Here is a 12,656-nt window from a genome sequence, read left to right on the forward strand (position 1 = left end):
TTTTTTGTGACCTATTCCTTTAAAAAAAGTATTTTTTAATTTGAAAGCTTTTAAACTCACGGGAAAGTTGGAAACACACTACAATGAATGGCAATATGTCTTCATCTAGATTTACCAATTGTTACCATCTTGCTATACTCACTACACCTCTCTCTTTCTCTTTTTCTCTCTCTCTCTCCCCACACACACACACACACACGCACACACACACACACACTCCATCCAAAAATAGTTCAAGGACATGACATATTGCCCCATTAAACACTTTATCAGTACCACCCAAGAATAAGACCATTCTCTTCCTCAACCAGAATACTATTATATCTAGAAAATTATTAATTCAATAACATTTATCCAACATACAGTCCATACTCAAGTTTTCTAAATTTTCAAAAAAATGTCCTTTTGATTTTTAAAAAATTTTTAAATCCAGGATTCAATCAATTTCCTTGCATTTCATTGGCTCTTAGGTGTTCTTGTCTCCCCCGGTCCAGACAAGTCTCATTACTTCCCTCTTCTTCATCACACTGTGTCCTTTGAAGAATCCTGGACAGGATCCTGCAGAATGACCTTCTGGATTTGATGGACCATTTTCTCACAGTTATATTCAGGTTAAATATTTCTTGCAAGAATAGAGGTCCCTCCCACGGCATCACACCAGGACATTTTTGTCTTTACTTTTGCATGTTGTTTTCCCTTTTGTTTTTTTCTAGGCATCTCTTAAGGCATATTCTTCCCTCTGCCATCAACACAACAGCAGCAATGACCATGACACCCACAACACAGCTCTCATTTCAAAAATGAGAGAAGATGGCTACTCGTGGGCAATTGTAATAGAATTAAGAGCAGGTGGGGAGCTGGCCCAGTGGCACAGTGGTTAAGTTCACACATTCCATTTTAGTGGCCCTGGGTTTGCCCATTTGGATCCTGGGTGTGCACATGGCACCGCTTGGCATGCCATGCTGTGGTAGGCGTCCCACGTATAAAGTAGAGGAAGATGGGCATGGATGTTAGCACAGGGCCAGTCTTCCTCAGCAAAAAGAGGAGGATTGGCAGATGTTAGCTCAGGGCTCATTTCCCTCAAAAAGCCAAACCAAACCAACCAAACAAACAAACAAAAAAGAGCAGGTGGTGATGACCTTGTGTTTTGGAATGAGTCTATGCAGGGACTTCCATTCTGGCCCCCTGGTCAAGTCTTGGTCACAGCTGCCCTATGAGGACACTGCTCCCCTGAGCTTCCTGCCCTCAGCTGCGTGTTCTGTCACCTGGTCTGTGAATCAACCCAGTTAATGACTGGACCTCACCAAGTTGCTCAGGAAGACAGCTTTTGGTTTTAACCATCTACCTCAGGGCTAAAAATCAACCTTAGGAGCATGTAAGTATTGGTGGCGGGGGTGGGTGGAGCTGACAGTATTCACAAATCAGATGCTTTGCCATTTTTCTCCACTTTCATTGTGTTCCCCACTTGCATTGATTCCTGGACTCCAAGTTTCTTCTTCGTACCCTAGCACGTGATCCTCTCCCCAGCCAAAGCCTCTCACAGACATCAAATCCTGCACATAGCTACCTGGAGAGCAAGGTCTCACTCACCTGTGACCCAGACTTCAACATAATCCAACCAAGGCCAGCATTTCAGTACAAGTGTTTCACTAGAAACCGTTTCTTTAGGATAGATATCCATCTCTCTGTAGAGGTAGCCATAGATAAGATAGAGAGCTATACTAATATATATATACATTTACATATAAACATATGTTTTAAAGTTCTATGGCCAAACATGTTTGCGAATCAGTCCGTTAAACACAGTTGAGTACGTTTTTTTGCTGCAGATCCTTTAATACGATAATGTGCTTTGTGAGTCTCTAAGGAAGGATTGCTGCGGTGATATTTCCCCACTCACGGGAACGAGAACCCTCGTTTCCTGGGAGAGTCGGTGGAGGAGTTTGTGGAGCAGGGGCGCCCCAAACCTGCTGGTGAAGCCTCGCTTGCTTTAGGACTCGTACTTGTGCAGGGTCCCAGTAATGAGGTCTAGCTGGGAGTAGGTATGCTTTAGCGTCTTGTGCCAACCCGTTGGTTTCTGAAGCTAAAAGCACCATTAGCAGGAGACTGAATTGTCTTTTATTTAGAGCTCAAAACAACTTCACGGGGTGTTGACCCAATAGGTTCTGCTCTCCTTCCAAGTCATTAGCAAAGAAAACTCTTTGTACTTAGTAAGTATGTTTTTATTTTGGGATCTTTCACCAAAGAGCCAAGAGAGATCTCTGTTTTTCTAGCAAAGTTATGGCAAAATCCCACTCTGTTTCGTCCCTGGATTCACGAACCCTTTATGGGCATTATCTATGTGAGAGCCACCAAGCCACGTTCTATGGAGGCCACGAAGGGACACAAGGCTTGGTCTCTTCCTGCAAGAGCAGGGCTTTAGATTTCAATGTTATAATTGAAGCATAAATAGAAGCATAATTTGGGAATCACTACCTGTCCTTTCTCATCAGTCAGTTTTCTTTAAGCTTGCCACCAAGATAATTCTAAAAGTGCTAAGTCCTTCCCCTCAGATCTCTCCCCGACAATATCTGGAAGAATTTTAGGAAGCACAGTAATACTCGAGTTGTGTGCAGAATTCCATCTTCAGGAAAACATGGAGCCGGTGGCTGGGGTATCGGTTGCACACAGTCTAAACATTCCCCGTAGTCTTAATTAACCACATTTGCTTTCCTCTTGGCTTCAGGCTTGAGTCAGACCAGCCATGCCCGAAGTCAGTTACAGCCCTGCTTGATCACGTGACGTGCGACTACGTCTTGGCCTGTGATAAATGATTGTGTCTCTTGACTCACAAGAGTTTGTAACATTTTTTTTTAGCGGATATTGAATCATTATGATTGAATCAAACCAAAGTAAATGAATGTCTACTGCCATTGTTAGAAAGAGAGAGAAAGAAAGAGGGAGAGAGAGAGAGAGATGAAAGGAAGAAAGAAAGAAAGAAAGAAAGAAAAAGGGGAAAATCATGTGCTCCATGTAAACTTTTGCTTCGTCCCCAGCAAGGCTGATGGAGGTAAGCTTTTGTAATGCAATACATAGACCTCTGGGTGTTTGCCATGTTGAGTCAGTCGCTGTGGTGAGGTGGTAAGAGCATATGTGGGTTTGAATCATGATTCAATCCTAACCAATTAGCTGTGTGGACCTGGGCAAGCTGTTTAAATTTTGTCAGCCTCGTTTGCTGAGTCCTTACTTTGTACGGGCTTGGCCCTAGTCACTCTACATATATTAATTCATTGAATCCTTCCAACAATTCTACAGGTAGACACTTCATTAAGCCCATTTTACAACCAAGGCCAAGTAACTTGCCCAGGGTTAATACGTATGACTCCTTGGGAAGGTGACATGAGATGACCAACACAAAGCTCTTAGCACAGTGCTTGGTCCATAGTAAGCACATCAAATTTTCACTTTCATTTATTATTTTTTTAAGGTAAAGTATATATAATATTACGACATGGGAAGCATTATTCTGAATGCTTTATACACATTGACTCAATGCTATGCAATTGGTACAGTTTTCATGCCCATTTAATAGATGAGGAAAGTGAGGCACAGATGGGTTAAGAGACACGCCCACTGTCACACAGCTATTTAGTGGTGGAGCCTGGATTTGAATCCCGTCTGGGTCAGAGACCCCACTCCCAATCTTTATACCAAACCGTCACTATTATTGTTATTTGTTTAAGCATCTATGGGTACCATTTGCTTATGAGTTTCTCGAGATCAGGGACCATTTCGTGTATTGCTGGGGGTCCCTGCAAGTTATCAGCCCTCCCTCACTATCACTATAACCACTGCCCAGAACTGGGAGCTTCTGGGTAAATTTGTTGAACAAATGTACATGCCAGCAGGTTACATATGACTTGATGAAGAAATTACTAGAAAACTTGAGGGGGGGCGCGAAATGGCTGCACCTGAAATGAGAAAGCAAGTCAAGGAAGTATTGCTAAGCACAATTTAAGTGATATGGAAACAATTCTAAGTCTGTATTGAAGATTTCCTGTGTGCAGCGGTCCCCTGGGCTAGACAGTCATATTCTGCTGCTAAATCTTGGATAGAGTGTTTTCCTCTACAACGAGTAGGAGCCACTGGGTAGCTTAGCTCCTTTATTACTTGGCCTGTTTGTGTATATCAACAACAAACACTTACTGTGCTATTTCCATTAGGCTGATGCTATGGCAAGCCCTTTAGAAGTGTTATTTAATTTAATCCTTTTGACAACCAGAGGAAGGAGCTTCTCTCAGTATTCCCATTTTACAGATAAGTGAACTGAATCTTGAGGCCAATAGGCTCAAGGTCATATGCTAGTTAGGATTTGAATCCACATCTTCAGAGCTAGAGTCATCTTGAGAGAAACGCCACTGTTTCCACAGGAGCCCTGCCAAACTTCGGGAAAGTGAGAGTCTGATTTGTGATGGTTTTGGTGGGCTCTCAGCCTCTTGACTGCCTTTCCCCTCCTGGCATTTCTTATCAGTTGTAGATGTCCAGGCCACTGGTTTGCAGAGTGCAGCCAAGAAAAGGAATGCAAGGTGGAGAGACAGCCCTGATGGCAAGGTATCATTTGTTTCTTCAAGATATTCCTAACTGTAATACCTGTTGAATGCGCAGAGCATCTTCAGAGTAAGTACTGTCATCAACTGAGAAAGTAGGATATTTAGTCTATGTTTTCAGTACCCAAATCTGCTGTATGCTTTTATTCTAAAATCCTGCATATTATAGTTTTTCTTTGTTTCTCCTTAGCTTTTAATGCTGAAATATTTACCATCATGTTGAGATAATGATGCAGACCATGCCATAAAATTTGTCTTTGATGCCAATGGCAGCAAAATATTGCTGTCTTTTTATTGGAGAGGGAGGGAAAATTGGCCTCAGCTCGGAAGTCACTGCATGTTTAATATCAATGACTTACGTTCCCTCTGGTTGGCTCTTTCACAAATCCCCAAGCTCCATGAAACAGCATCAGAGACAATAAAAGAAAAAAAAAGCAAGCATAGAACAATAAAAAGGCATCCAGAAAGATTTTCATAAATGCAACAGTACTTTTTAAAAAGCAATTTCATGTCTACTCCAGGTAGACACATAAAATCTTATGAACAAATTCAAAGTCTCGTTCATGAGGCTTTCATGAAGATTCTTTAAAAAGTTTTAAAACAAAAGAGTTGGATGGGAGGAAAAGGAGAGAAAATGGAGCATTTGGGCCATGCGAATTTGGAGATCTAGAAAAACATTCCTACGCTTCCCCTGGTTGGAAGCGTCATGCGTCTTACGCTCCCAATGATAGTGGAGTCTAGCCTTGTCACAGGGCTCATTAGTATTCATCATTAATTCATATTTTCAAAGCAACAAAGGAGAAAACAGTAGTGGGAAGAATAAGGAAATGTCAAACCCTAGGAATAACATTTCAGCGCAGTGTCGAGACTAAGGTTAGTGGAGGTTGTGCTGTTCAGGAAGCCAATCCAAACACAGAGAAGAGAAGGAAGCACGCCCTCTTTCCCACTGAAAGCCGAGTTCACTCTGCCAGGCCCCAGCCTATCTCTTCTTCTCTGGAAAGTTCCTTTCACCTGAGTCCACCAACCCAGCCTCTCAGTCCCCTTTGGGAAGCCTCCTTTGATAATAATGAAGTGCACATTTCGAGCCAGGTGCTGTGCTGAGGGACTTACCGCATCATCCCATCTCCCTCCACAACAATCCTGTGAGGTCACGCCCACTATCTCCCTCTTTTATGGACAAGGGCATTGAGGACCAAAATGGTAAGTGACTTGCCCAAGGTTACCCGGTTGGTCAGTTTTGTGGCTGGGATACAAATCCAGGTGACGGGCTCTGAGCCTGTGCTGCAATGAGGGGCATAGACCACAAACAGGATGGCTGCCCTTCCGGCCATGCTGGACCCTGCCCTGCTCCAGGCTCGCTCCTGCCCACGCTCTTCCCTGGCTTGACAGGAGCTGGTTGGGATCGTTGGCAATCAACATCTAGGTTGATAGAAGGCCATACGGTTAGCGTCAGCTTTCACCGAGCGACCCAGCCTCACTGTGCGGGTCGAAAATAAATAAGCCCAGGGAGGGAATTTTCCTACAAAAATCATAATTCTGTACTTCCCCTTGATGGATGGCTATATGTAAGGCTCATGTATAAGAAGCTGTATTTTTATAATCTTTCTATAATCTATGTGTATTCATAGGATACATGTGTTCTCTAGGTGTCAACCACTCTAAGCCTTTCCCCTTTTTTGCACCTTTCCCATTCTCTTATTCTCTATTTAGCAAGTCACTCAGCAAGCCTTGGCTTGCTGCCTATGCCATGTCAGGATCCAGGCTATGAACTGGGAGTACAACGATGGATAGAGCAAGGTCTCTGAACTCAGTGAGGGGTTCCCAGACAAAGAAGTTCGAAATTATAATAGAAAATAATAGCTAACGTTTATTGACAATATTTGCCATTCTAAGCGCATTGCATGTGTTTATATCTTTATCTCCAGTGGGTTGCTATTATTGCCATTTTACAGATAGGAAAACCAAGGCATGGAGAGGTTAAATGACTTGCCGCTCACAGCTCACAGCTAGCAAGTGGACAGTGAGGCTTGCAAACTGAGGAGTCTTGCTCCAGGGCCCGGGCTCATTCCCAGTCTGATTCACAGCTCAGCTATATGTTATACGTAGGGCAGAGAACAATGGACTCAGCCTGCACGGGTCAGGCACAGACAAGGCTGATATTTGAACCAGGGCTTGAGGGATAAGTAGAAGTTGACCGAGCAGGGAAAACAGAATACGCCAGGCAGGGGACACAGTCCATGCAAGGGCACTGGGTTCTGAGAAAACAATGTAGGGAAAGAATTCACAGAGGTGGAATAAACAGGGAAGAGGAGGATTTGGAGACACAAGGCTGCATGAGATAAAGATTGATGAGGCATATTGTCTTTCTCACAGCAAAGTGCCTGGGTGAACTGTTCTGTGGGCGATAGGGAGCTATTGAAGGCCCTATGCAGGGATGTTCACTCTCTGAACTCTGATTAGAGCATTATCTCATGGTCCAAAATGAAATGAAATCAGAGGAAGTGAATCCTTTCAAAGAATTCTTTTGATTTTAGCTTTTAATTCTTTTAGTGTATTCTGTCTTTACTCTTTCTCAAATGTCTGAGTCTACTAGGAGTGAGCTATAGTTGAGAAAAGCAAATCTGGTTTAGGTTGTCACTCTAAACAGGCTCAGGCCCGGAGGAGTGAGTGCAGAGAGAATAAGAGGTGAGGTTAATTGTGACCTGATCACAAGAAATAGCCTGGAAGGTTATAGGTCCCAATAATTCCATGATATACGCTTGTTTTTTTTTTTTAAAGATTGGCACCTGGGCTAACAACTGTTGCAGATCTTTGGTTTTTTTTTCTGCTTTATCTCTCCAACGCCCCCCCCCCCCCCAGCCCCGTACACAGTTGTACATCCTAGTTGCAGGTCCTTCTAGTTGTGGGATGCGGGACGCTGCCTCAACGTGGCCTGACGAGCGGTGCCGTGTCCGCGCCCAGGATCCGAACCCTGGGCCGCCGCAGCGGAGCGCGCGAACTTAACCACTCGGCCACGGGGCCGGCCCCACGCTTGTTCTTTTTAATGTATCTCTTCTCCTGCAGATAGAGAGCACCCAAAAGAAAAACAAACCTGCTTAATTGAAGGAGCTGATCAGTTAGGACGTAGTTAATTGAGGCCACATTAGCCAAACTGATAGTGGGGTCCTTACTTTGATCTCCATGTGGATCTGTTAGTTTCAGCTAACAGGTTTCATCTGTTGTGCCAACTTTGACTGATTTGCTGTATGTGCGTGGAGAAGGCTTCCGAGGCTGTGACTGGGGTCAGTGAGAATAATTGCTGTAATCCACTAGCAATGTCTGCCAAACACAGACATGGGCGTGGTAGCACATTTGCTAAGTAATTTCTAAGTTCCTGATCAACAGGAACTCTGATACAAGGTGACAAATATTGGTATTTTACTTTAACCATACACATCAAGATCAGAAGCTAATGGAGAGGGAACACGATTGAGGCTGTGTGGATGGCCCCCTAACCCAGCCATGCGCCAGGGAACCAAACCAAAGTCTATGCTCCACCCACAGTAGTGCAATATGGCCACACATATGACTGTACCACAGATATAAGTGCTGTGAGCTAATAGATAGAAATGACACAGCCCCTTGTGTCTAAATCCAGAGGGACATGGCTAAAACAATTCTGGCCAGTAAGTGCATTTTGCTGAATTAGCTTTTTAATTTTTTTAATCTAATTTTAGACACACCTGTGATATATCCTATTTGTTCTGTGTAGCTTAAAAGTCTTAAAACCTGTTTGCGTCTGAAACAGGTGAAACTGCTACAGGAAGTTTCCTTATGGCTGTTACACATCCAGGGTTCCACTGTAAAAGACAGCCAGGATGGCCCCTGCAAAGCTGAGCTGCAGTTAACAATTTTATTGTTACTATTGCATACTTATGACAGAGGTAGACACTCAGACTATACTCGTGTGTTATGGGGAAAACTGTTTTTTTCCTAGTTGATTTTGTAATTTCCAGGGTCTAGGAGAAAGGGGGACAAATCCTCAAAGCGTCACATGTGCATGTCTTCTTGCTGGTTTTTTTCCAGGCTATCGTTTTTTCCTCCTGAGAGGTCATAATTTACACCTGAATTGTGTGTAATACTACGATTACTACCATCCATTTTGGGAGGGATTTTGTGTTTGGGTGACGATCAGGAAATCTAAGGACTAACGGAGCACCTTGGTCTTCTGGGAGATTTCGGGCAGGGGCAGTGGAGACGAGAGACTGAGAGGGAAAGTAAACCTAGTGAAATACATTTAAAGAGAGGATAATCTAATAGGCAAATGTATCAATTAATCTTCACTTTGAGCTTAATTTTTTATGTTTGCAAAAATCCTGCCCATAGCAAAATAAAAAAGAAAGAAAGAGAGAAAGAGAGAGAGAGAGAGAGAGAAGGAGGGTAGGGAGGGTGAAAAAGAGAGAGAGGAGGGAAGGAAGATGTTAAATCCAAATGGGAAATACTAGGTTGAACATAATGAAGTCAATATTTGACCGATTTTGACATTAGAAAAAGATAATTTCCCATGGTTACGGTTTACCCTGACAGCATTCCATGGCTGCAAAGCAGATATATTTGGGACATGGATATGGACCCATCAGTTTTAACTGGCGCTGAGTCTAAACTATTCGTGGCGTCGATACTTTCATGATTGTATAAAGGTTATTCTACTGAGCACCTTTCAAAGCAGCCCCAGCTTTCCACGGGGCATCTTGGTGCCTGTGACCTCGAGAGAGAAGAACAGAAATCCTGGGCAGAGAAGAAGCTGTTTAAACATCCTTTGATTTCCTGTCGTCATTTAGTAAATGCATTAAATTAAGCTGCAGATGTTTTGCTGTCAACACAACGCTGTATTATGGTGTGTTATTTTCCTGATAGAAACATTTTCTATACTGTAAATAAACACAGTTTTGTTAATTAGTTAATGAATTATTTTTTAATGCTCCATTAGGCTTTAGAAAAAATAGTGCAAGCTATTGAAAGTTCTCATTTTTAATAAACAGACCTTGTAGTACATATGGAATGACTAATATCTGCTGAAATGGTAGCTCTTGCAGGAATAATTATGGCTCCGGCTCTCTGTTTCAAGTTATTATGTGCTGCTGAGAGTATTTTAGGCTGTGGATTGAGGTTTATTAGAGATACCCAGGATTTGGGATGGAACATCTGAACAGAACACCTGGAAGTGAGGGGGAGATAGAGATTTGCTCATTTATTTTATATCTTACTTTTTTTTTTTTTTTTGCAACAAGGAGGTGTTTTAAACAAGTAGCAAAGAAATAGAGAATTCTGCACTTAAGGTCCAGGTCAACCTGAGACATGCCGGAACGTTAGCAACGAAACAAACCCGTAAGCTACCTTCTTCGTTGTTGAGTCATTCCGTTTTCCTGCAAACAAGACTGGGGGCTCTCTGCTTGTGGAGAGGCTCGGTGCAGCAGTAGACTGGAAAAATGTCCAAGCCGGGGACGCGAGTCCTCTCCCGGATGAGTTCATTTCAATAGTCACTGTGTTTCATCGGATGCAGCTGGTTACATTTTTAATAGGCAGATGGCTAATTTTACAGTTCCAAGCCAATCTCTCATTGGACAACATCCAGAAAGCCCGTGGCAGGGTAATGCCCGGCAGAAAGTTCAACAGGACACTTGGGGGGAACATATGCTAATGTCAGCCCTTTGACTTAAACGTCTTTAAAAAGAATATTCAGCGCTAAGCTGAGGGATTTTCACGGACTCAAGCCTAACACCAGATGGGTGGCCAGCTATGAAGTCTTTAGGGCCTAAGCAAATGCTCTTAATCAGGCTTGAATGGTCAGAGAATCAAACAGCATCAAACTAGTAATCACTGAGTGATTTTTTAAAATGACAAAGGTGTGTGCATTTGCAGAAATGACCTGGCTAACTAGAGAAGCAATTTTCTCTTAACTGAAGCCCATGGCATTATTAAAGCTCTGTAGTCCTGTGATTACCTCTGCACCCCGGCCTCTGGATGGGGTCCCCCTCCCCATGCGACACTTAGGGAGTTACTAATGTCCATTTACCTCCCTCAGGTAACAGCTGCCTCCCCCCAGGGTCGCGGAGAGGTCGGGGTATCTGTTGCAGTTCTAAACGCATCCTTATTTTTAAACTGTTTGGAAATTACTTTCTCCAAAGCAATGGCTATTTAGACATCTTAATTAAAAGGGAATTTGGGAATATCTCCCATTTTGCAGTGCATGTAATCAAGCATTTCTTATTCTCCACAGAAGGACTTTGGTTCTGTCTGCACAAAAGGCTTTCAAATGTCCTAAAGCAATCCCCCACAGCTCAGGGTGGGGTAGGGGTGGGAGGGAGTGAAAAAAACCAAAGCAAAAACAACAAACATTTTCTGGGAGGTGATAAAAGTCTTGGAAGCAAAGTATCTTTATTTTATCCGATGTGATGAATTGCCATAGGATGACTGGAAAACTATTTAAGAACCACAATGGCAAATGCCGTTGTTTAAATGAGGCAAATGTTGTTTACCTCTAAGGAAAATAAAAGATCAGGATCAGAAGAGAGAGGGGATCAAAAGAGCTTTCTCCCAACAGATTTATAAAGGAGAGTGATTTTTAAATGATTTCAACTCCTGCTTTAAAAAATATTTTATGAGGCACTTTTCTGAAAATAACATGCCGCTGAAGACTTTTCTTCCCCACATCGCTTCCTGAAAATGGTGACATTACTTTTATCCAGTGCAATTGGCTGCACTGGACCTTATTTAAAACAATGCAAAGAAATCCAACAAAGCCAGTAACTCCACACAAGGAATCCGGGTGCTTTTTTTTTTTTTTTTTTTTTTTGGCCAGGAAAATAACCTTCAAAACCTCAGAATGAATCTATAAATGCTTCTATCAAATTTTTCTTTCAAGGACCTGGAAAGCGGTTCATTTTGTTTTACAGAACAGGTTTGAAAAGAGTTTTCTTGCAGAGTTTTTGTTTTATAATCAAAATAATTCAAGGGAAGTGACACGACTTTTCTTTTGAGATTTTTTTTTCTGGACAAAGTCTAGTAGAGGAAGAGAGAGAGAGAAAAAAATCTAACCAATTCCAAGACTAGCAGACAAAAGTTACACACAATGGGAAAAACCTCAAAGATAGTTATAAATTATTCTGTCACTAAATTATTGGTAGAAGAAGTCTTAAAAATGTAAAATGAGTACTAGCCAAATACTTTCACAGTTAATGGAATTATGGGAACGTCTCTCTGGTGCGAATACCCCCAAATACATTTTAGCCTTTAATTTTTTTAATGTAGTTTAAAAGAAACTTTATACCACTTATGAAAACAAAATAACTTTGGAAGAAATAAAGCCAAAAGAAAAGCAGAAATTAGGGCAGTTTTTAAACTACAAGCCAACTGTTTGCTCCACTTTGCTTTATTTATTAGTTCTTAAGGTATTTAAAACTTGAGCATTAAAACTGCAGAATAATTTGCAAATGAATGCAGTTGGAGTTGTGAAAATATAACTCACAGCTGAATGTGGGTTATTCAGACAAATGGCTGCTTTGTTCGAGGAGGGGAAGTAAAGTTCTGTGTTAATTTATTACAAACTGCAGCATTTCATCCCTGATGTCCAGGCAACAATGTTTTTTATTTCAAGTAATTTATAAGCACTTCCCAGAGCACTTAGCAGTGATGTCCTTGGCTATTTTGCTGCAGAAACGGAGTGTATATGTATTTACTGTGGGAATTTGTTTTTAATAAAACTGTTGTAAGGCATTTTTATTCCTCTGCTTTGTTACATTAAAAACATTCGCTGCATAAGTAATGTATTTTATTCCAAGTTGAAAGGCAGCAGATCATAGTGGGCAACTGTATTGGAGGGGAGAGAATAATGACAAGAAACAATGTTTAAAGCGAACCAGGCCATTTTCCCAGGAGCTCTAGGTGTCTTCTCTGCCCAGGTGTCTCGGGGAGCAGCTGTTAGATGACCAAGGGCCCTGGAAGTGGCCGGGAGGTCCCAGGAGGCGAGCACGTGGGACTGAAACATGTTTGAGAACCGAAGAGGAGACTACTGTGTAGGAAATGTGTGTG

This window comes from Equus przewalskii, chromosome 3 (genome assembly GCF_037783145.1).
Source record: "Equus przewalskii isolate Varuska chromosome 3, EquPr2, whole genome shotgun sequence".
Lineage (NCBI taxonomy): Eukaryota > Metazoa > Chordata > Mammalia > Perissodactyla > Equidae > Equus > Equus przewalskii.